At 37.4% G+C, this 23,078-nt stretch overlaps 1 long non-coding RNA gene across 2 annotated transcripts; it reads right to left on the minus strand.

Moving 5' to 3' along the window:
• Positions 1 to 2,967: 2,967 nt before the first annotated feature.
• On the minus strand, positions 2,968 to 9,320 carry LOC116784547. 2 transcript variants are annotated; one of them, XR_004356124.1, is made up of 5 exons: positions 9,206 to 9,320; positions 6,566 to 6,733; positions 6,156 to 6,192; positions 4,091 to 4,277; positions 2,968 to 3,461 (listed from the first exon to the last, which is right to left on the minus strand). It is a non-coding gene; the product is annotated as an uncharacterized LOC116784547 (long non-coding RNA). The 2 variants fall into 2 exon arrangements; XR_004356123.1 differs by lacking the exon at positions 9,206 to 9,320 and having other exon boundaries at positions 6,566 to 6,849.
• Positions 9,321 to 23,078: the final 13,758 nt, after the last annotated feature.

Consider the following 23,078-nt stretch of genomic DNA (forward strand, 5'->3'; position numbering starts at 1 on the left):
CACTTCCATTGCTTGCTGCTCACCTGCACTACATCAGGAGGGCAGGTCTGTGTCCTCTTTTTGGCCTGCTCAGTCATCAAGAACCTCTTCTAACTCCCTGGTATCAAACCACATACTGTTTTGAATTGCTGGCTTTGCTCTCTGTCAGGCAGGGGACAAATGTGGAGACTGGTAGCACTATGGCTCTGTACCGAACCAGGCCCTGAAGACAACATTTTGGGGACCTTGAGGCATTGGTTTGAAAGTCAGACATCCAAACGTATTCTAGCAGCAAAACTTGTTTGAAAGAAAATGGGGCAATTGTGTCATCATCATTCCTTTTCAGTGTCCAGTCCCATTTCCTTTTGCATCCTTCTTATTAGCATTCATTCACTGTGACCATTCCTGTGAGTTTTTAGTAAAAATAACTTGCAGATTAGTCAGTTTTAAGCAAATATTTGAGTGCTTTAACTTGATGTGTATTCTGAACTAGAATTAAAAGTGTTTGTCCCGCATAAACCTGACAGAAGTTCATAGTGAGGGATTCTGTGACCAGCCAGACCCTATCCTCTTTACCAGAAACTAATGGCTTATGCAGAAGCTGAAGGTTGCAAGGAACCAGCTGCAGAATTATCTAACAAATAATTCGTAGGCTTGAGCAAGTATAACGACACACATTTCATCTATGTTTAAATTTAAGCCTGAATCAAGCTAAAGCATTGTAACTGGGTACAAGCAGAAAAAAACAATTTCTCTTTAACAGGAAATTCCAGGGTTTCAGACAAAAACCTAAACATTTTCACAGCCTTCAGGCGAAAGACATGGTGTTGTAAGATTGGCTCCTTAAATCACTGTCTTTACCATTCAAAGGTGCATTTTTCAACAAAAACTCTCTTAAAGGAGTAAAAAGAAGGAGCTCTTATGGTTCAGCAAATTCAGAATCTTTCTTTAGAGTGCCAGAATGATCTAGACACAACAATGTAAATATCTATTTTTTCATAGCTTCCTGTAATAAGCAGCCCAAGGCTTCCTTCAGCCCCATCAGCTGAATATACCCTGTAGTCTCAGGGATGATCAATTCTGCCCCCCAGAAGTATGAGGCAGAAGCTTGAAGGGGTCAGGCACCACACCAAACTTTTGTTTTGTTTGCATTAGGGCTTTGTCTCTATTGGCTCCACAGTATTTTTATCTCCTCTTTCATCAATTGGTCCTGATGAATTTAAGATTCACTATCATACAAACTACAGTTTTAGAACAAATCGCCCTTTCATTTAGTTAATACCAGCAGCATAGCTATAAAGCTGTAATAGTTTACAGCTTTCAGGACATAACCTGCAACCACAGACAATACAAATTATATTACACTGTGTTTTATTGCTCTTTGAGGCCCACTAAGAGGCTTAGTGCTGTTTCATAGTCCAGAGTAGCAGCAGCTCTTTATTCTTTTTAACACATAGCTGAAAAATACTTTAATTCTGTTTCAAAATGGTATGTTTATTTTTTTGTGAGTCTGTCCTCAAAACTGCTTGTAGTTCACTTACTGTAGGATGCAAACAGCGCTCTCCATGCAATTAAAGGAGAGTATGCATGCACAGGGAGAAATGCCGTCTTCCACACGCACTGTCTGCACAAAGAGCATCTCCATTTTGAAAAAGAAACAACAAGACCCCACACTTTGATAGTAATTTGCAAGGATATGACATCTGAGAAGGCAAAAACCTCAGAAATCACGATTCCTTCCTAAAATGCCCTTTGTTTTTTCAGGTTGTGTGTTCAAATGCTTGAGGAATCATAAAGGCTGCTGGCGCAGTTTCTTAGCCCTGCCCCTTCCTCTCTGGGCCTGAGGCTGGGCACGGAGGGGAGCAGAAAGGAGTCGCCATGTTTTCTTTAAATGGAGGGTCTAAATAAAAAATGAAGGCAATAGAGCTTCAGGAATTGCAAAGGGCCAGAAGGAGTGGGTGAGCACAAGCTAGCCCTGCCTTTTAAAACGTGAAGAGGCCATGTACTTGTTCCTACTGCACCTGCTGTCCGTGCAGTGCTGTGTTATGGCAGAGGCCAGCAGTCCGATCTGCATATCAAATAGCTGATTTGTAGATGAGGTCATTCATTTTGTGGTCGTATGTTTGCTGTGGTGGGGATGGGCTGTTGCCTAGCAGTGGGCCACAAAGTCCCAGCAGGTTTCTTGAGTCAGCAGCCATCCTTCGCTCCCCTCACCACTCCCCTGCCCTCATTGACAATTCAAACCCAGTTTTGACCTTAATAAATAAAACTCCAAAAGGTTTGACTAGTTCCTAAGTTCAAAGCGTGGGTGACGTGCTGTGAATTGACAGCTTCCTTTGATGCTGCATTGGTTTGGTGACTCGATAAGCAAAATACATATCCAGAAACCTTGGTACCATGTGAATGGAGGGATGGCAGATAGTGTCTGGCTGCAAAAACACTCTCCGAGAGGCTGGGGCTGCCTTGGTGCCTGGGTACACTGCTCCACTGTTAAAACATGGAAGAGGGGATTAAAAGATCAGCACCACATTTATTTAAGCATTTAAACACGTCAGAAGTGGTTTTGTAAAATTTAAGCTAGTTTTCATGTATGACTCCTAGGGAATCAATTATGTCTTTCCTGTTAATTTTGACAGCCACTTCACATTGGGTAACACTCATTTGAAACACTTTTTAAGAAGTATTTTCTTTTTTCAAAAGCAGCTAAAACTACTTACTTGTAGTGTACAGCACATGAAGCTGGTGGAAAAAGAAAAAGAAATCAGTCACTGTTTCAAATTAAAAAGAGAGAAAAAAAGCAGGGCAAAGAAGATGAAAACACTGAAGTACAAAGCTGCCTTTAGGAGCTACAATACATATATGTTGTCACCATTTGGTGTCTGATAAGTTGGCAGAAACTGTAGTTTAAGTGCTTTTATTTTAGGAGTGATCTGCTGACAAAAGACACATGTGCAAACCATGCCATTTAGATGAAGGAGTCATATTCACTTTTTGCAAAGTACAATTTATTTATTTTTTCCAGATTATAATGTTTTCTAGGAAGAAAGGAGTACAAAGACCTCTCAGCCCTAAAACAAAACCAAACATCTCAGCACAAATTGGAGCCCTGATAGCTCAAAGCAAAAGCCTCACAAACATCTATTAGAAGCAGGAAATGTCTAATGGAAAACTTACAAACATCTGATACATGAAAGGGAAGGCACAAAACAGGAAAGTAGAGGCATGAGCAGCTAATTGCTGTAGATTCCTCACAACATTCGCTGAAACACAGCAAGACACATCAGTCAGCTCCACAGCACTGGGGTATACAACAGTCATTAAAGTATTAGTAAGAATACTTGGAAAACGAGCACTTAAAAAAATGCTAATACTTTGGACAGAATGAAGTTGCTTATGTTTGTGACTGAATTTACAAGGATGCTTTGAGGGTGACCAGAGGCATCCTGGCATAATGCTTCTCATCTAATTCCAGTTATGAAAGCCTGTAGAAAGAATAATTTTTTAAAGTATGATTATTATTCACACTGAAATCTAGGTGTAAAAGCAAGACGTATATCTTGCCAGCTACTGCATACATATCCAAACTTGTAGATGAAACTTGCACCTGGTTTTGATAACCTCTGGTCTAAGAAAAATGTGAAGTTTTGAGCAACAGCAATGCATTATGCTGGAGCATGGACATGCAGCAAACACAGAGCACCTATTCTTGCCCCTTGTAAATGCCTGCTGCTTGTCTGGTTTGAATAAAGTTATGCCTACTACTGTCAGAACTGAATTTGGCTCATGGTCCTCATGCAAATTGCCACTTGCCTGAATGTGTGCACCATATTAAGAATGCAAATATGTTTGGACTAGATGATTGTTCCTTTATTTGCTGTACACCCTAATTCACAAGGAGTTGAATAAGGGTAGTTTTGGTGTGTGCAAGAAGGCAGGTTCAGACAAAAATACATTAAACTGTTTGCAAATAAGTTAATTATGTCAATAGATCTGATCTTAAGTCATCCTTTCTGATGTTATGTATATGGTTTCTTGAACATAGCCAACAGAGAGAAAAAAAAAAACACATTAAAAAAAAATTTGTCGTTCTTCAGGACATGAAATGAAGTACCTTTTTCACGTGTACTGCAAATGAGCTTATGTCCAGGGTCCCCATCTCCAATGCTTTGAGTTCTGAGGGCCAGAATGTACCATTTTATCTTTGTCTGAATTTCAACTCACAGACATTCTGTGAAGTTAATCGCTTGTATTTGTCTATTGGAAAGGCATCCAGTGCTGAGCTGAAGACATCTGGCAATCTAAAAAACAATCCCTCATTTATAATTTGTTCAAATGAATGATAACCATACCCATTAAAAATGTATATCGTATTTCTCATTTGAATTTCTGTGATATACTTTTTCATTCCTTCTCACTTCCAGCTGTTATTCTGGAACTTTGCCAACCTTCTGTGAGGCACTTAGAGAAAAAAAAAACAAAAAACACAAAACCAACTAAAAATTAACATTTGTGAAAAGAGAAATTTTAAAAAAACCCAACAAAGTAGAATTTTCTAGATTTCGGAAATAAAACCTAGCTTCAACTACAAAGTTAATTCAGCAAAAATACGAATTTTTATTGTGTTTACAATTTTTCTTGTTCACGTTTTAAAGAATATTTTAAATTATTTTGAAGGAAAAGCCCTGAAAATTAATTATACTCTATTGCCTAATGAAAAGGGAAGAAAAACCCCCACCAACAAATACAACAGAACAAACCAAACCCAAGGAAGAAACCAAATTATTTTTAGCCATATTTTCAGAGCATGTTATTCTTTCCTGTGGGAAAATTCACACATTCCTTACACTGAGATATTAAGTTTGAACTTTCAGTCATTTAATTAGCTCCCAATTCAACAAAGCATTTAAGCATGTTTTCAAAGCACAAAGCACTTAAGCACATTCTTATTCTGTCTCTGAATAGGAGTAGAGTGCTGAATCACACTGGGAGCTCTGAGAGCGGATCCCAGGGCAGCCTGGCAGGGCCACAGAGCTGCAGGGCTCTTGCTGGTTTGATTCCCCAAGAAGGGGTATGGTAATGATTACATCATGCCCAGAATTAAAGTCAGGCCTAGTTTGAAAATGCAAAACTTTTTGCAATCCTATATAATGTCACAAATTTATAATAGAAAATTGAAAACATACATATGCCATATGAAAAAAAAAAGACAAAAGAATCTGTTGGGGGTTTATATTTTCCCATTTTTCACAAGTATAAAATAAATATATTAAATAATAATCTGATAAAGCCTTACGTTGTAACTGTGCAACTAGACTTTCACCGTGTTTTGGATATATGGGATATGAAAAGGTAGGTAAATTCAATTGCATACACAACCAGACAGAAAAACACACAATTTAGGTTTCCAAAATCTTCAGCTGCAAAGTACCTGAGGGATATATGCCCAGACAAATATACACATACACACAGTCACACATATACAGAGCTCTGGTGAATCGCAACAATGTCTTGGAGAATCAAGAAAAAAGATGATGCTATGCATCAAACAGATATTGCAAATATATTTTCAGTTAAATTAACAATAGTATTACCTTACCAGTAATATTTTCTATCTTTTACATTTAATTTTATACCAAGAAGTCTATTATTTGAAACTATGTTTTCCGTTTTTACTTCATCACTGGGTGTTCAGAAATATTTTAAACTTTACATTGTATGCTAAAATAATAATATTGACATTTCTGATTATTTCATACAATATTTGTGTCTAAAATAAGTCTATCTGAAATTTAACACTCTTTAACACTTTAAACACTCTGCGTTTTGCTTCCAAGACTCCCTCTGATATCAGTGAGGAATGTAGGCTTGACCCATTGCTGAGTAGCCTTTTGAACAAACACCTTTAGCAATGCTAGAGGTAGCAGTCAGTTCTCTATAGAGATAAGCACTTAACAATTCAAGAAAGCAAATTAATGGGATTCCTAAGAATTTGGGACCTGTGTCCCTGCCACAATGGCATGTTAGTTTACGCTGCTGCATATGGCTGTAACTCCAGAATGACAAAATGTTCAACCGGGATGCTTAGTTTTGTATTCACTTTCTGAGTGGCAATTCTTTAATTGTGTTTCTTTGTATTGTTTCTGTGTAAAGCTTTAAGGATTGTAAATCTTACTTACTTTCTACATGTTGTTTCCCGTTTTCAAGAGCCAAATTCTGAAAAAAAATAGATTACACCCACCACATCAGGTAATATTCAGACTGAGCAAAAGTACCAGGATTCAGATAAATATTACTTTATATTTTCTAAACATAATTTTCTACAGTGACATTAAAAATATATCTAAAGAAACACTGTTTGCAACTCAAAAAGGGATTTCTAATGCAACCCAACTGAAAAAGTCTATTTACCCAAACTGAAATTCTCTGTTTCATTTTAACAAAGTCGGAAAATATTTTTTTAATAAAAATGTTTTAAAAGATTGAGAAATTCTACTGCCCAATGCCTTTAAGAATGAAAAAAAGGAATCCCTGTACGTTTCATCTATGTAGGGCTGCTAAAGTCTGAGGAAGGGGGAATTGTGCTTACGCAGAGGAGGACGCCCATCATGCATTCGCCAGCAGGGAGATGTCAGCCATTTTTCTGCACACTCTCCCCAAACGCAGGCTGGAGCTGCCCTCGCTCCACCATGTCAGCCCATCTGCTTCTCTCCTCACCCTGAGAGCGCTTCCACTCACGCAAACATCCTCTGGCTCACTACAGGCATATCAAAAAATGTTTTCTTTAGAAGAGAGGCAAATGAGGAATAGGAAAAAAAAAAAAAGATCATATTTTCCAAAGAGGACAAAGAAATGCGAAGCTCATCCTGCCTGCCTTGCTTGAGAGAGCTGCTCTGCATTCAGGGGTTAGCCCGGGTGGAGAATGATGCTGTTGTCTCACAAAGGACTCATGTTGAGCTGAATCTTTGATTACAGGACAAGTGCCTGCATTAGGCCTCTCATTGCGCTCACATTCTGCTCCTGCCATTTGTACAAAATTTCTGAGTGATCTCTTTGTGAATACAGACCTCAACTGAATCAAAGATGAGCTTCGTCCTTGCCTTGTGTTTGTCCCCCCCTTATTTTTCTGTGAGCACTCCTTTTCTCTTTCCCTGCTCCTCCTCTCCCTGATCCTCTTCTCGCTGTCTCCTTTTAGACCCTTCACCTGGTTAGAAAAAGGAATGCTATGGATCTAAAATAAAATCTAATGAATGACAAACCCTGAAAATTGAGGTAGAGGTGCCTTTTGGAGTCTTTTAAATTTCCCCCTCAAATTCAGTCATGATCCCTGCAAAAATTATGCATAACCTCTTGGTCTTCTTAATAGGATTTATGCTTGTTGTTGCTCTGCACACCCTACCATGCCAGAGAGGACTCCAGAGCTGCTGCTGTAACCATGGCCACTCCTCATTCACCACTCTTGGCAAATTTCTCCTGGTGTAAAAGGCAGTGGGAAGGAGAGATGCACCAGCAGATGCACGAACATGATAACCCTGTGTCTCTCTCAGCAAACCACCATGTGCCTAAAACTCACTGAATTTGTAAGCATTATCTGAGAACATTCTTTCAGCAAAATCACCTCAACATCTGCAACACAGAAAACAAAGCAAATATATAATCAACCTAGTTTAAAATCCAGCTTCAGTCAAATGTCATGCGGGCCTCATGCAGGCTCTGGAAGCTGGATTTTTTATGCATCTGCCCAAATTGAAAAGGTTATTTCACTGTCTTCAGGATGACTCTTGAGCTGAAGGCAGAGCTGAGGGTTGCTGTCCTGAAAGAAGGGAAGTTGCTAGGAGATAAGTCCAAGATTTCAGACAGCATTGGTTGGAGTTATCTCTAATTGACAGCTGCTTACCCTAAGGGTCTAATTCTAACCTTGAGACCAAAACCATAATGAGAGGGCAGCTTTCCTTCACCCCTGTTTTCTAGCCAGGGCAAGGAGATTACTGCAGGTCTGTTCTTCTCTGGTTTTTGTTATGCTTCTTTTCGTGGGGCAGCCCTGTGAGGCTCAGAGCCTGCTGTGCTTTCTGAGGCTATAGTTTGCATCAGTGAGCCCTGTCTGATTCATACCACCTGAATAAACTTGCTCTTACAGCTAAGATGGTCTCATTTTTTCTTTTTTTTTTATTAAAGGGGGAAGGGTGAAAAGAAATTCTCTTAAACATAAAATGATTTAAAGACTTATTTTTTTAAGCAGATACTTTAGTGTGCACTCTATGGTTAACCCTTTTTCAGGGGGGCTTAGACTGTCATTGTTAGTTTTAAATCAAGTCCACGCTGTTGGCAAGTTGCTGTTATTTAGGACTGAAAATAAAAAAAAAGAGAAACATTCAGAGAAAAGAGATTAACAGAGGCAGGAAAATAAACTGGGATAGATTCTCGGGGGGTTTTGGTTTGGTTTAGTTTTTGTTGTTGTTTTGGGGGGGTTATTTTTTTTTATTTTTGGGGAGTTTGGTTTGTTGGTTGGTTGGTTGGTTTTTTAACTGGCTAGTCTTGTTGGGATATTAATTTATGAAAAAAATCTCGGAGAACTTCAACTTGTATTTTACTAATAACTTTTCTGTAGACAGTGGAACAGTATACAGAAGCCTAAGTCTAATTTTCTTCTTAGTTGTACCAAAATCTGGTCTTCTTCCTCTGAACTCACTGGAGTTACTCTGGACTTAGGCTAGGTGACTGAAAATATAGTTTGAATAAATATTTCCAAGGGGACAATTAAGAATAGGGAATGCAGTCACACTTAATAACCCATGGCAAAAGAAAAACAATAAAAGAAAATAAGAAAGGAAATAAATCCCAATAATAATTTTTTTTTTAGATAATAATCCTATGAATTCTTGAATCTCAGTCACTTTCCTGCTCAACCACAAAAAATTGTTTTGCAGAATTTTTCAAGTAGGTAAGATCAAGTAAAAATTTGTATCTTTCAGGGAGAATGCAAGCAGGAATCAGTTCATAAATGTAACATCACTATTGTAGGAAATTTCTCTGATAGACACTGTGGGGCTAAGTGCTCCATGGTTTAAACCATTTCCCATCCCTCTGCATAAAGGCAGGTAAGCAAGTGGGGAGCAGAAGCAAACTGCAACTCCACAATTACAGGAAGAGAGGATAGTCCCAGCCCCTTCATCCTGAGCCTCAAAAGTATGCCAATTTTGTATGGTATTTTGGGTATATAAATATTTACCCTCGAGAAATGTGTTGAGGCTACCAACTTGCTTCGCAAGGGCTGACTGCTAGCCCTGATGTTTTCAAAGTTAGCAGTGTGGTCATTTGGATTTCATCACGGTATTCTTGTTCTGGAAGCATAGTCCACTGGGCAAATTAATTTCTGAAGGAATAGCTGAATGCCTGCCTGCCTACCAGCCAAAATGGATAATGAGTGTATCGCCCATGCATCAGAGGGGAGTCAGCAAGGCAGGCTGGACAGTGACAAAACAGCATAGAGGGAAGCTCAGACCTTGGCATCACTCTCACTCATCTCTGCTCTTGAGGGAGCGTAAAAAAAAAGACAACATCCAAGGCCCTTAGAAAAATAGCCATTAATGAGTCCCATAGAATGAACTCATAGAAAGTGTTCTGTGGAGGCTGGAGGAATTCAGACGAGCAGACAACCAACCCAGCAGTGCATAGAGGCATAGCCATAACTGCTGGAAAACAGTGAGTCTCATCTTAGTCTTCATTTTTTCCTGTTTAAACTATTAGGTATATTTTCCTAATATACTGAGTCCTCTTATATACTGCCTGTGACTGCTGCCTCTGGAAGTCAGAGACTTTCATATCACTTAAATGGAATTTGTATATCCTTGAGGCTTCAAGTAAAACTAAAAATAGGGTTTGGTGGCATATTTATAATAATGCATATTTCTACAGTAATTTTACTTATCGTTTATTAAGTTGCATGTATTTGAAAGCTAATATTTGTACTGTGTCTGATGTGCAATTCAAATTTGTGCAGCAATTGCTACAAGAGTACTCACAAGAGTTATTTCCTTGCTCTGCAAAACAACTACCTTTTCTTAACACTATCTTGGTAAAGTGACCTAAAATATTTTTTTCTCCATCTGAAACACCAAGAGTAATGAAAATCAACTCCTCCCATGATAAACTGTGATCTTCACAGTAGAAAGCAAAAAAAGAAGCAGTACAGAAAAAGAAACATGATCTTCGTACCTTCCAAAACCACAATATAAAATTAGGAGAACTATCATGTAACTTCACAGGGGCATAAAGGGGTCACCTTAGCTCTTTGTACGTGTTACTGAAGTAGAACTCTGCACCTGAGTTAGGAAATTTTCCTAAATTTTTATCTTGCTGTGCACTTCACTTTCCTGACCAGGCAGGCCAACCTTAAGGAGAGAAAGAGAGAAAAGATACTTTGCAAATCAGACCTGTATAAGCTACTGACCTCAGGAATAAGAGGAAGAGACTGGAAATCTCAGGAGTCTGGAACCACATCCTCATTCTCTGAGCCACCAGCATGCAGGCATTACCACTAAGCTGGTGTCAGGACTGAGCCATACTAGAGGTTTGGTGCTGATGAGTTACCCCTACATAGGCCCTCACTTGTGAGCTTATGATGGTTTTTGTCAAGGTTGTCTAAAAAATATTTCAAAAAAACCAACTGTATCTACAACATAAAAAATAAGAGCAGTCAGAGAGAGTTTGATTCTTCCCCTTCTGAAACCAGTGAGACTACATTGAGGCTCCAAGTTTACACATGTGGAGGTACCCTATACACCACAGTTTTAGGATGTGACCTCTTGCAAATAATAAAAAATATTTGAAATATTAAATTTTTTTTTCGTTTTTAATAAAAGAAGATTCAAATATCAGCAAACTTCCAGGAATAAATCTGTGCATGTTCAAATTAGGAAACAACTTTGCTTTTGTACCTGGCAACAAACTATACTGTAAGTAAAATTTTCCCCTTCTACAAGTTTTCAGATCTCTAACATTTTCACCTATTGCTTCCAAAAGCATTTCCAGCTTACTAGGTATGTAACACATTAGAACAAAATAAGTCTGCAAGTCCTGGCACCAGGACCAGCCTCCTTCAGATAATTAACAAAACTAGATCTAACCACAGATCGTAATGACGTTACCCTCATCTTCAACAGTGACTAAAATATTTGAATACAGTTTCCTTAGATGGCATTCTAAAGTTCTTTTTCCCAGCACAGAGAATTTTTTTTGTTCAGTCACTGAAAAATAGTTTATGCCTTTCACAGTATTCCATACATTATTATATTTACACTTTCTTTTCACCAGAAACCTTGATGTGTAACACTGTGTTTTGAAAATCAACATCTTGCTTCCTGTCAGAGCCAGTAGATATACCAGCCAGTAATAGCTGGTTTCTAATTTTTTCTCTTTGTGCTAGAAGGAAAAAAAAAAAGTAAAAAAATTTGCTGACTTTAGATCTTAGCCTATCAGATGAAGACTTACTGGTGCATTAGAGGCCTATTCAAAATAGGGCTTTTCTTGCAACAGGAGCTCCTAACAATTGGTAATGAGGACAGATTCTGAATTGTTTGTGAGCAGCTGCTTAGTAGGTAAGAGCTTGTTTGGATTCAATTGAACAGTGTTTTTAGAAGCAGTTACTGACCCCTGACCCTTCCTACAGACTGGGTTGATGGGATTAGGGAAAGCTAGCGTTCAGCTTACACTTGGCTATAACAAGCTGGCAAGAGATAACATACTTTTAAATTATCAAGTTACACCTCTGCCAAAGTTTGTCTATGAATTTACCAAATGGGTCAATGAACTATAAGAAATCAAGCTAGGCTATGGTATGATAGTTATGCAAGAAAACAGTTTTGGTGGAGATATATTTATGTGGGATTTTTTTTCCCTCTGCAAATATTTCACATTTTCAAATCTTCTTCTATATATGCTGTATATAGAATGTCAGTGCAGCTTAAGGTAAAAAAAGATCTGAATTACTTCTAAGACCTGCCTAAAAGGTAGCCAAGGAAAAAAAAAAACCACAAAACATGCAATACAAGAAATTTAAATTGAAGTAACAAACTGAGTAACATTAAAATTTGAAGCTTGATTTGTTCTGTCACTCTGAGGCTGCAGCAATATAAAAATACTTACTATTGGCAAGAAGCCAACTTGCCTAGCAGTCTACAACCATAAGAAAATGAAACAATTGTGGTATTATTCACCTGGAACAAAGAAAAGATAATTTCTTACATAATAATAAAAAAATTACAAAGGCCATAGGGATTTTATGTCTTAATTATAATTAATTAAAACCAAACCAAAATTATAAGGCTTAATTATTTTTAAGGATTTTTTTCTCTGTTTTCTTTCAAGGTAGAAGTATGAAAAATTCTTCAGTTCAAGTCATTAGGGCCCAAAGCTTTCTTAGTTCTCTGCACTGTTAGTATTATGTCTGTTATGGAAGCAGTCAGATCTGGGAAATTCTTAGTAAAATAATCATAAGATTTATACAGACCAATCCTTTCATGGACTAGAGAATTTATTGATAAAATAAGTTACAGTGAGTAGTGCTACTTGGCAAGCAGTACAGATATGTGGAAAGCCAGAGCATGGACTGGAAAGCTGGGGGGATTTGTCACTGTATCTATGCTTGCCATTGCTGAAAGGCTCTGCAGACCCAGAAAGATTCTCAGAAACACTTGGGATTACTCATGTTAGTTCTGTCAAATCTCTTTTATATCAGCAATGAGGATCTCAAGATCAAGTTTCATTTCTAGTCTCACCAAATTTCCTGTCTCAGCTGGAGCAAGTCCCATTGTCACTTTAAAACTGAGAGGAGGTCTAGCAACGAAGAGCAACTTTGGGCTGGGGTGACTTGCATACAGGAGTCCTCCCTTTACGATGGGCATTACCATATACTCCCATTTCATGAAGTGTCTAGTTGCCCCCTCAGAAATAGCTTTACATTTTCTTTTCAACACCTCTCTCAGAATCTGGCTTGTGAATCTCAGTATTCTAATGGTCAGATACCATTTTCTATCCTAAAGTTATTAATAGCTTTCCATAGCCTTTACTTCCTTTACCGGTAATGTCTTTTAGTTTGAACAGTGTCTTCTTTTCCTTGCTGTTTACTTCCCTAATATGTTTATACATGGCAATCACTTCCTGCCTCAAAATTTGTTTTGCTAGGGTGAATAAACCAAAATTTTAGGCTCTTTTGAAATAGCTGCTTCTCTGTCTTCTTGATTTTCTCATAAGCCAGTTTTATCCTATTTATATTTTTCTCTTGTAATGTGAATATCCAGAATTGTATGCAGTGTTTTGGAGAACATCTTACAAATGTCTCCTGCTGTGTAAATACTTCTACCTATATATCTCAAGATTACATTTGTTAAGATGTCATCCTGTTGGTCTCCCATGTATTCCTCCCATTGGTTATTTAAAAGTGGTCTAACAATTTATAAAAACAATGTAGCTATTGAATTTTGTGCTATTGAAATTCATCCTATTTCTATTACTAGAGTCTTCAAGATCATTTTACTTTTCCTGTATAATAATCTAATAGTGTCCTGGCAATGTAAGTGGAGGGCACAGAAGGAAAACGTAGCAACAGAAGAGGTATGTGCAGAGACCAATTTAGTTTAGCTCTAGTATATCAAGGTTAGTCTTCCTAGGCTGCCTATGTAGCCAAGAGGAGCAGAATAGTTTATCTAGGAGTCAAGTTATAGCAAAGTTTCATTACTTTGTATGAATTGTGCTTGGTGGAGTTCATCTGTCATTTGCCACAGGAAGATCCTAGAGAAATTACTTCCACTGGAGTTAACTCAGTCTCTGTGAATACCCAAAGTGTCTCTTTAATTCATTTCCTTTACCAGTATGCTCATATTTTTGTCTCTTAGTCATTCTGGAAATATTATACAAGATTAATACACACACACACACACACACATTTCAGGAGGTTTTGCAGTAGCTTTCATCTAGTCCTGCACTTCATCTCTCAACCCAGTGCTGGTAACTTTATAGCCAGTTCCTTCTGTACCATACTGCTTCTCTACAAATCCCAGTTTCTTCAGCAGTCTGGTTTTGCAGTGTTAGTGTTCACATTACCTGTGAAAAAAATCCAAAATAGATATCAATATGTAGTGAAGCATAATTTGCCTATGATAAAACAATATTACAAGGTCCTCGAAGCCTTCAGGTCTAATTTCACCAAAATTTGCATTGCTGAGGTCAGGCTAAAGGATTCTGTAGGTACTAGGAAGATGAGTCTTAATGCAGACACTGCATTTGTGTATTCCTATTACACAGACTGCCACCTGGTTGATAGATTTATTCCAGACAATTGCTATGGGAATTTGGGTTTCACTCACCTATTTTCCCAAATTTGTGAAATTTGTAGGCTATCTGAGAAACCTCAATTTGAGTTTAATAAACTATTTTGGTATAATAGTCACTTTGCTTACAGGTGTCTCCTTTCCTATTTGCTTCCTAGTGTGTAATACCAATCTTACTGAAAATTGAAATAATGTTTAGATTTTTTTAGCCAAATATCAACTGACTGAAATCAAATGTTTCATGTGTACCTTATCCTCACTGCAGTTTTTCAGATTCCTGCTTTTTTCTTCATCTAAGCACATACCTGAAGAAAACTTTAACTATTTTGCCTGATTTCCTTCATGAGGTCAGATTCAGTTTGAGTTTTAGCTAGTCCCACTCTTGCCAAGTCTCACTTAGACCTGCATTTCTTGACTTAAAAGTCATAGTTTTCTTTGGTGATCAGCATTTTTTTCCATTCCTTGTAGACTCCCTACTTATGCTTAACGTCATTTTCAAGATGGTTATTCTTCCAGTTAGGTCTGGAAAGTTCTCGTACAACAATTTTTTTCTCATTGCCTGGCATACAGATTCCAGATAGTTTTAGCATGTTTGACATGGAGACATTCCAGGCTGCCTCCAAAATCTAATCCCTGAGTTTCTTAGTTCAGTTGGTCTCCCTAAATAGTTACCTTGGGTTGCATCCAAACTCAGCAGCTTGCGCACCCGGCGCAGTGCCTGCAGTCCCAGTTGCTTGATCCCCAGATAGGGCACAGTGTCAGAGTGAGGTGGCTCTCCCTCCTGACTCATGGGCCCAGATTTCCTTCTCCTCGAAATCAAAGTTCAGCAAGGAAAGGGAGCAGAGGCGTGCCAAGGTTTTGCCCTCATTTGCTTGGGAGGTGGCCAAGACCTATTTCCACATTCAGAAGCTCAGAAGTACTCCCGACTGTCGTTAGTTTAGATGAAGTTCTGTCTTTTTGAAAAAGTAACTTTAAAGAATTTTAGCTGCATTATTTTTTTAATCCTTTTTTTATTGTTCTTTTTAAAACCAATTAAATACTGCACACTGAAGGCTTTGCTAGTTAACAACAATCCTTATTCAGATGGAGGTGTCAATACTATTTGAGCCAGAATGACCTTTATTCCTCACAACAGGATAATTCTCTGTTATGCGGGTCTTTCCCTGTTTCATGTATCTTTCCAACAACGGCACAAGAATCTTTTCTCGTGTCCAGGTTAGATTCTGGGATCAATAATAGACTCCTATCAATTTCCCAGTATTCTCAGAATATATTTTATCCTATCTACCACAGGTGTTTTTACCCAAAGAAGTATTGTTTAATTTTATTGTATCTTGCTTCTTTATATATTATAGATATACATTTCTGGAGAAAGACTTTACTTTGATGTTATTTTTTGTCAGCATGTTATGTCCTCCATTACAATCACCATTATTGAAATTTCATTCAGTGCCTCAGAAATACACATTCCTCCGCCTTGTTTCTCGGGATTCTCCATTACAATAAGAGCATCTGACCAACTGCACTTGATTCTACATCTAAATCGTACTCTGCACAGTATTTCTACCAACTGTATCCAGCTGCTCATACTGATATTAACCTTTCTTGTGACTACAGGGATTAAGACCTCCATCGTCCTCTAAGTATCACAAAGAAAATAGTGCCTCAGCACCTTGTGAAGGGGATTCTGAGACTGAGGTCCTTTACTGTTGTGAGGTGTTGAGATTCTGCAGAAACACCTATTTAAAAATACTTACTCTCCATCTAAGACCAGCTGCGCTCTAACGAAGAATTAAATTTTGCATCAGATTGACATATATATTTCTTATCAAATATATGATGTTATATCTTCAAATTAGAACTGGGATCTCCACATCTCTCTGTGTAACTGGGTATGAAGAAGTGTGAAATATTAGCTAAGGGGAGTCTGTATGACCTATTTTTTCCATTCATACACAAAGTGTGTGTATCACAATGATGATACGGAAGAAATGGGATTGATAAACAACACAGAACACTAGATAAGATGCCATCTGGCCTCAAGGCAAGAACATACATTTTTTTTTCCTCCACATTCACTAACACTTTACTGTAGATTTGCACTATCAGACCCAGGCTTTTGAGCTTATGATATGAGTTTTACCAGGGAACTTGAATCCTTTAGTGTTAATTTAACATCCAAAAAGAAGTCTAGCCGGTAGTTAAAACACAGACTCCAGTAACATGGTGAAAAAATTTGTTACCAGAGACCAGGTTGGATGGGGTTTATTGGTACCTGATCTAGTGGAAGGTGTCTCTACCCATGGCAGGGGGGTTGGAGCTAGATGATCTTTAAGGTCCATTCAACTCTATAATTCTGTGGAAACCTAACAAGATAAATTTTAACTAATGTCTAAAATACTGAAATAACTGAGGATTTCTGTAGTAATACAGTTTTTGCAGCTCTAGGTTTGCTTTATGCAGTTTTGTATGAATTAAAATTCTTGTCTCAATTTTATTTCTCTATGTTGATATGCACACAAATCCGCACACACAGATAAATGTATAGACATATTAGAGGGAAGTTTAGTGACATCATCCCCACTCACTCCTGGGTTAGTGCTAACATGTGCTACCAAAAGACACATCAGCGGTTTTAATTCAGTTAAATTGTAGAAAGGAATTAATTCTGGTGCATCTTTTTAGCTTTATATACACATGAATATGTGAGTGACATAGAGGGAGGGAGACTGATGAAAACACAGAGTGAAAGTGGTCCAGCATTAATGTTCCAGATTAAAATAGCCAGGAACAGTCCAGTAACTGTTAATTAAAATGGATATTTAATTTCCCCAAATACTTGACAATAAATTAATATTAATTGCTAAAGAAAGTTTCCACAGGAAAGAAGTAGCAGCATATTAAGGTTATCTTTCGTTTATTATGATCTCTTTCAAGACAAATTAAGAATATCTGCAGTTTTAGATATTATAGGAATGTCTTAAGTTTGTTTAGATTTTTTTCCCCTCTTCAGCCATATGGATTTGAGACAGTCATATTCATAGGAAACATAACTTCTATCCATTAAAATTATGAAAGAATTATAGAATAATTCTTAAGCTATGTTGTTATACAGCAACACATTTTGGAAATCTGCAGGCCTGCTAAGACAGAAGTATATTTTATTAGATGCACAGCTTATTTACCAAAAAAAAAAAAATAATTAGTAGTACTAAACCTATCCATGAAATCCAGTCAATAGTTTGTCTGAATTATTTTTAACCTTAAAAAATCAACCTTTTTCACCCTGAAGTTTACGTAAATGGAAAATCTTATCACAGCTTAAAAGCACTAAAATTAATGTAAATAATTTATTTGGTATCTAACACTATGAAAAAAGTTCAAAAATATACTTATTTTTCTCATATCATTCTTGTCTTAGATAATTGGAGAAAAACATGTTAAAAGTTGTGTGAAGTTTTACATATATGCCAGTAAGTGAAAAGGAAAAAATACCTCATTATTTACAATACTCTATGCACAGCTGAGTAAGAAATGGCCAAAGACTGAGCAAAAATTTTTGAGAGATTTCACGTTAGTGCAGAATGTGCATTCTAGTTATTTTATGTGTCTGTGGGAGTCAGACTGGTCCCACTTCACCAGAGCACATTAGAATGCACTTCACTTAAAGAACTATTATACCACAATGGGCATGTTTATTTGCCTAAAATTAAGCATATTTTTAAAATTTTTTCTTCCCAAAACCAGGTTAGCTTGTGAATAATAATAATAATGTCTTCTGTACTTGTTTACAATTTTTAAGTCTGTATAGGAAAACTTTAACTGTATGTGGCTTAAAGCCTCTGTAAGAGGAAATAGTGGAAATAGGTATAAAATTAGTCAAATTATATAACTTTCTTTATAAAATTATATAAATTTAGGAGGCAACAAGTGATATTTTCTTGTGTTGGTGGTATAGGGTGAGGCATCTTGTCATACAATATAACATAATAGAAATAATTTGAGCTAATTATATTAATATTTTTGTTGCATATGCACTCCCCCTGAGGTTTATCCTTCAGACTATTTGCATTACTATCTAGAGAAAGTTTAAAGCATCCTCATTTAGAGGTCAAATTTTCACAGGTAACACCTACTGAAAGTTGTTTACTTTTTGCAGTATTTTACATCTGCAACTAATGCAATAAATGGGGAGGCTGAAAACCAAACAGCATTATTAATAGTGACAGAAAGCTTTTAGCCAAGCTCCCTATGTGGTGATGGATATTGTTTATCATATTTTACTTGTTGTTTGAAACTTCCCGTCAGAATGAATCACTCATATAGGAGAAGAGGAACCAGATAAAAGGGAACGTGATTTGTCTAATACTAAGTTCTCCTAAAAAAAATAAAAAATAATTAAAAAAAGAACAAATAAGGGCATGTTTATTTGCCAAAAGATTGTGCTGTTGTACCCTGGTATCCTGGAAAATATTTTGCCTTTTATATAATATACAGTGAGCGTTAAGCCAGAAATCTTTTAACAATATAATAAAAAATCAGTTGTTGATGATTTTGATTAGCTTTATTTCATCCTTGGTTTTTTTTTTTCATCCTCATTGTAAAGCTGTTGTGCACAATAAAAACACTGCAACAGCCACTGCTCTGCCATAACCATACCCTGTTTTTCTTTTTGAGTTATTTATGTGTTTCTAACTCCTGGTTTTACCAAGTAGTATGAATTAGCACAATGAAAAATGACAGGGGAAAAAAATCTGACAATTTGCAGTTGTTTTTTTAGCTGAATGAAAAGACCAGTATTTACAATAATAAATGCTTAAAAAAAAAAAAGGTGAAAATTCTTACAGAGCTAAGAACCTAACCCAAAATATTTTTAATAGATGTTTAAAAAGTGGTATAGATATATTTCAAAACAAAATTTCATTTTTCTGGAACATATTTTTAACAATTTCACTTTTAAAATTAAATGCACAGTTTTAAAATTAAATGCTTATACTTTAATTTGTTTCAACCTTCTTTCCTAAAACATGTTACAAATTTCAATAGTTCCTTAATGAACATTTTTGGTCAATTTGAGCTGATATATGTGAGTGAAGCAATGATTTTGTTTCTCAGCTGTGTTTCTACTGCAGCAACTGACATATGAATTTTGAAGAACAAGAACAAATTCCTCAATATCTAAACTTGAGATGAACTTGAAAAACACATTTTAGTATTCTTTGATGCCTCAGTGTTTTTATTATTTTTAACTTTCTGTGTTCCTTCACTTCCTCCTTTTAATTGAGACCAGAAATTTTCTTGGAGTAGGGATGCTGTGAGTACATTTCAGTGTATTACAGAATCACAGAATGGTTAAGCCTCTGAAGATCATCTAGTCCACCCCCCCTACTAAAGCAGGTTTGCCTAGAGCAGGTTGCAGGATCATGTACAGGTGAGTCTTCAATATCTGCTGTGAAGAAAACACCACAACCTCTCAGGGCAATCTGTTCCAGTGCTTGGTCACCCTCAGTGTAAAGAAATTTGTCCTCGTGTTCATATGGAACTTCCTGTGTTTCAGTTTTTGGCTGGTGCCCCTTGACCTGTTGCTGGGCACCACTTAAAAGAGTCTGGCCTGTCCCCTTGACACCTGCCTTTAAGATATTTGTGTGCACTTATAAGGTCTCCTCTCAGTCGTCTCTTCTCCAGGCTGACCAGGCCCAGCTCCCTCAGCCTGTCCTCATAAGGGAGATTCTCCAGTCCCTTGTCCTTCTCTGGATCCGATTCAGGAGCTCCATGTCTTGCTTGTACTGAGGAGCCCAGAACTGGAGAAAGTAGTTCAGTTGTGGCCTCACCAGGGCAGAGTAGAGGGTCAGGATAACCTCCCTTGACCTGCTGGCAATGCTCTACCTAAAGCAGCCCAGGAAACCTTTGGTCTGCTTGCCCACAGGGGAACATAGCTGGCTCATGGACAGCTGGTTGTCCACCAGGACCCCTTGGTCCTTTTCCACAGAGCTACTTTCCACAAGTCACCCCAAGTCCGTACTGGTGCCTGGGGTGGTTTCTCTTCTGGTGCAGAACCCTGCATTTGCCTTGCTTCAACTTCATCAGGGTCTTCTCTGCCCGACTGCCCAGCCATTTCACATCTGGCTGAATGGCAGCACATCCTTCTGGAGTATCTGGTGTATCAATTTAGTTCAAATCAGGGAAGTACTTTTGAAATACATCTCCCAGTAGTCCCTGTTCCAGTTCACAGCGTTCAGAGGTTTCTGAATGCCAAACTGAATTCATTTTGCATGAAATTAAACTGGAAAATGTGCTCCAGAGTATGCTGTAGAAATTTTAGTTATATTGTAATCAATAGCAAAATACTTATTTATGTCAGTTGATTCCCTATTGAAAATATCTTTTCAACAGATATGCTGCTATCTTTGCTGAAAGAGGAGACGTAGGTAAGTAACATTGACCTTTGCAGTCAAATTCAGTATGAATTCAATATGGAAATTTTTGTTCCATTCACATTGAATAAACTTTGAGTGGACACACATTGCTACGTGTCTTGTGCTAGTGTATTGTCCGCAAGCCTATTCCAAAGTAGGACAAGTGATTATGTATAATAACAGCTCAAAAGTGATTTTTTTAGTAAAGCTAATATAGGTCAAGTACTTTTTGATACTGGTTAAATATTTGCCTTAGGGTGATGATACCCTAAGACTTGTTTATTAAGTTCTTACATACAAGGACTTGGAAGTGTGAGATACAGATTTTTAAAAAATCCACATTTATTCTTACATATATAATCCTACATAAGTAAACACTGTCCATTTGCTATTTGTCCCATAGAAAACAGTTGAAGGTTTTGCACTTGACATTTGTGTGAGCAGAAATAGGCAGTGAATTATATATATATATTCCCTAGCTACAAACAGTGTCTTTACAAGGAAGACAGTAGCTTTCTCAGGTTCAGTAATAAAGTAGATCTTGAAATATCTATTTATATATTTAACAGATCCCTTAGTTTAAACCATGCCTGTAACACCAGTTCTACTTAGATTAGCCAACTGATACACTCAATCTACTAGAAGTAACTTTGTTTACTCTTTATGTTACTCAGTCAAACTACAGTTTTTTTGAAGCATTCTACTGCTGTTTAAAGTCTACTTTTAAATTTGAAGGTATAACAAAGCATTTTTGAGTTTGGTAGACATCTCTTCCCTCTTCATATCTACTCACATCCCTGCAATTTAGAACAAAAAATACAGCTTCATTGCTAGTAATTTTCACTACTGTCCATCCTGCTGAGCTAACACAGCTAAGAAAGAGTGAGTTGAATCCTGCTTGTTCTTATGCAGAAATCACAGAATTAATTCCTGTTAGAGGTCCAACCTGTTATACCTGTGTAAACCTACAAAGGGTAATGGGGTTGCACAAGTGTCAGTAGAGGTGTAATAGGTTTAATCAAGCATAACAGAAGGAAAATTGCTCTGCAAAATCCTCATTACTATAGATGAAGTGCATTCATCTGTCTCAACTGTTAAGCCACAAACTATCTGGGCAAAGGCAGTTCCTACAACAATGATTCTCTCATTTCAAGTGAAACCTCTAGGTGACATAGTACAAACAAGTAAAGATTGTCTGATAATAACCTGGACTGACTACTGAACAGAGTATTAGTTTGCCCAACACAGCCATTTAGGTATAAATTGCCTACAGGTATTCCGGAAATTGTGCTGAAATACAATCAGTGAAGACAGCAACTGTATTGTCAAAGAATGTTGAATTATTCAGGCAGGTTCTTATTCAAGTATGCAGAGTTAATAGCCAGTATTTTTTCCCCCAACAACATAACACTTTATATTACAAAAAGAATAACCTTTCAGCTCATACTCAAATATTTTTTAAAAGCTATTAAAATATCATTATTGGGTCACCATTATCTCAGGCTAAGAGAGTGTGAATAAAGATTGACTTAAATAGACTAAATCTCTCTGTTCATCACTTTCCTTGAATAGTGTAAATAACAGATTAACAGTATATTTGGAGAGATGAGCCACAGTAGACACTGTTATTATATTGTGACATATCATGACAATGCAACAGGGTCTCAAGTACAATCTGAGAGCAGGGATATAAGCTCTTGATTATGGAGAAACCATATGTTGTATTTTGTTAAGACTTGCAGCAATTACATCAGAATTGGGCTTCCTGGCATCCCTGCTATACTGAAAGCATAGTTCTGTATAGATTGTTAGGGTTTAAGATCTGAAGGAGCACTGCAGTCGCCTCTTCCAGTAACCACAAGGCAGGCAACAAGGACTGCCCTCAATTTGCCTGTTTATGCCTTCCAGATATTGGGTTGCTTAGCCTATACTTTCTCAACATTGTTGAAGTTTTGCTCCCCACAAAGATGTTTCTGGACTAAAGGTATCTAATGCTTCTCTTGGGTAAACTACATTTCTTTTGTAAAACTGAGTAGATTGAACTTTTTTTTCACTCTAAGTCTACTCTGCTGTCATGAGACTCCACTTGGAGTCCTGAGCCCAGCTCTGGGGCCCCCAAGGTAAGAAGGACAGGGACCTGTTGGACTGAGTCCAGAGGAGGGCCATGAAGATGATCTGATGGCTGGAGCACCTCTCTGACAAAGACAGGCTGAGACAGTTGGGTCTGTTCAGCCTAGAGAAGAGAAGGCTTTGGGGTGACCTAATTGTGGCCTTCCAGTACTTGAAGGGAGCCTGCAAGAAAGGTCGAGAGAGACTTTTTACAAGGGTATGTAACGATAGGACAAGGGGGAATGTCTTC

The sequence above is a fragment of the Chiroxiphia lanceolata genome, chromosome 3 (genome assembly GCF_009829145.1).
Source record: "Chiroxiphia lanceolata isolate bChiLan1 chromosome 3, bChiLan1.pri, whole genome shotgun sequence".
Taxonomy (NCBI): Eukaryota; Metazoa; Chordata; class Aves; order Passeriformes; family Pipridae; genus Chiroxiphia; species Chiroxiphia lanceolata.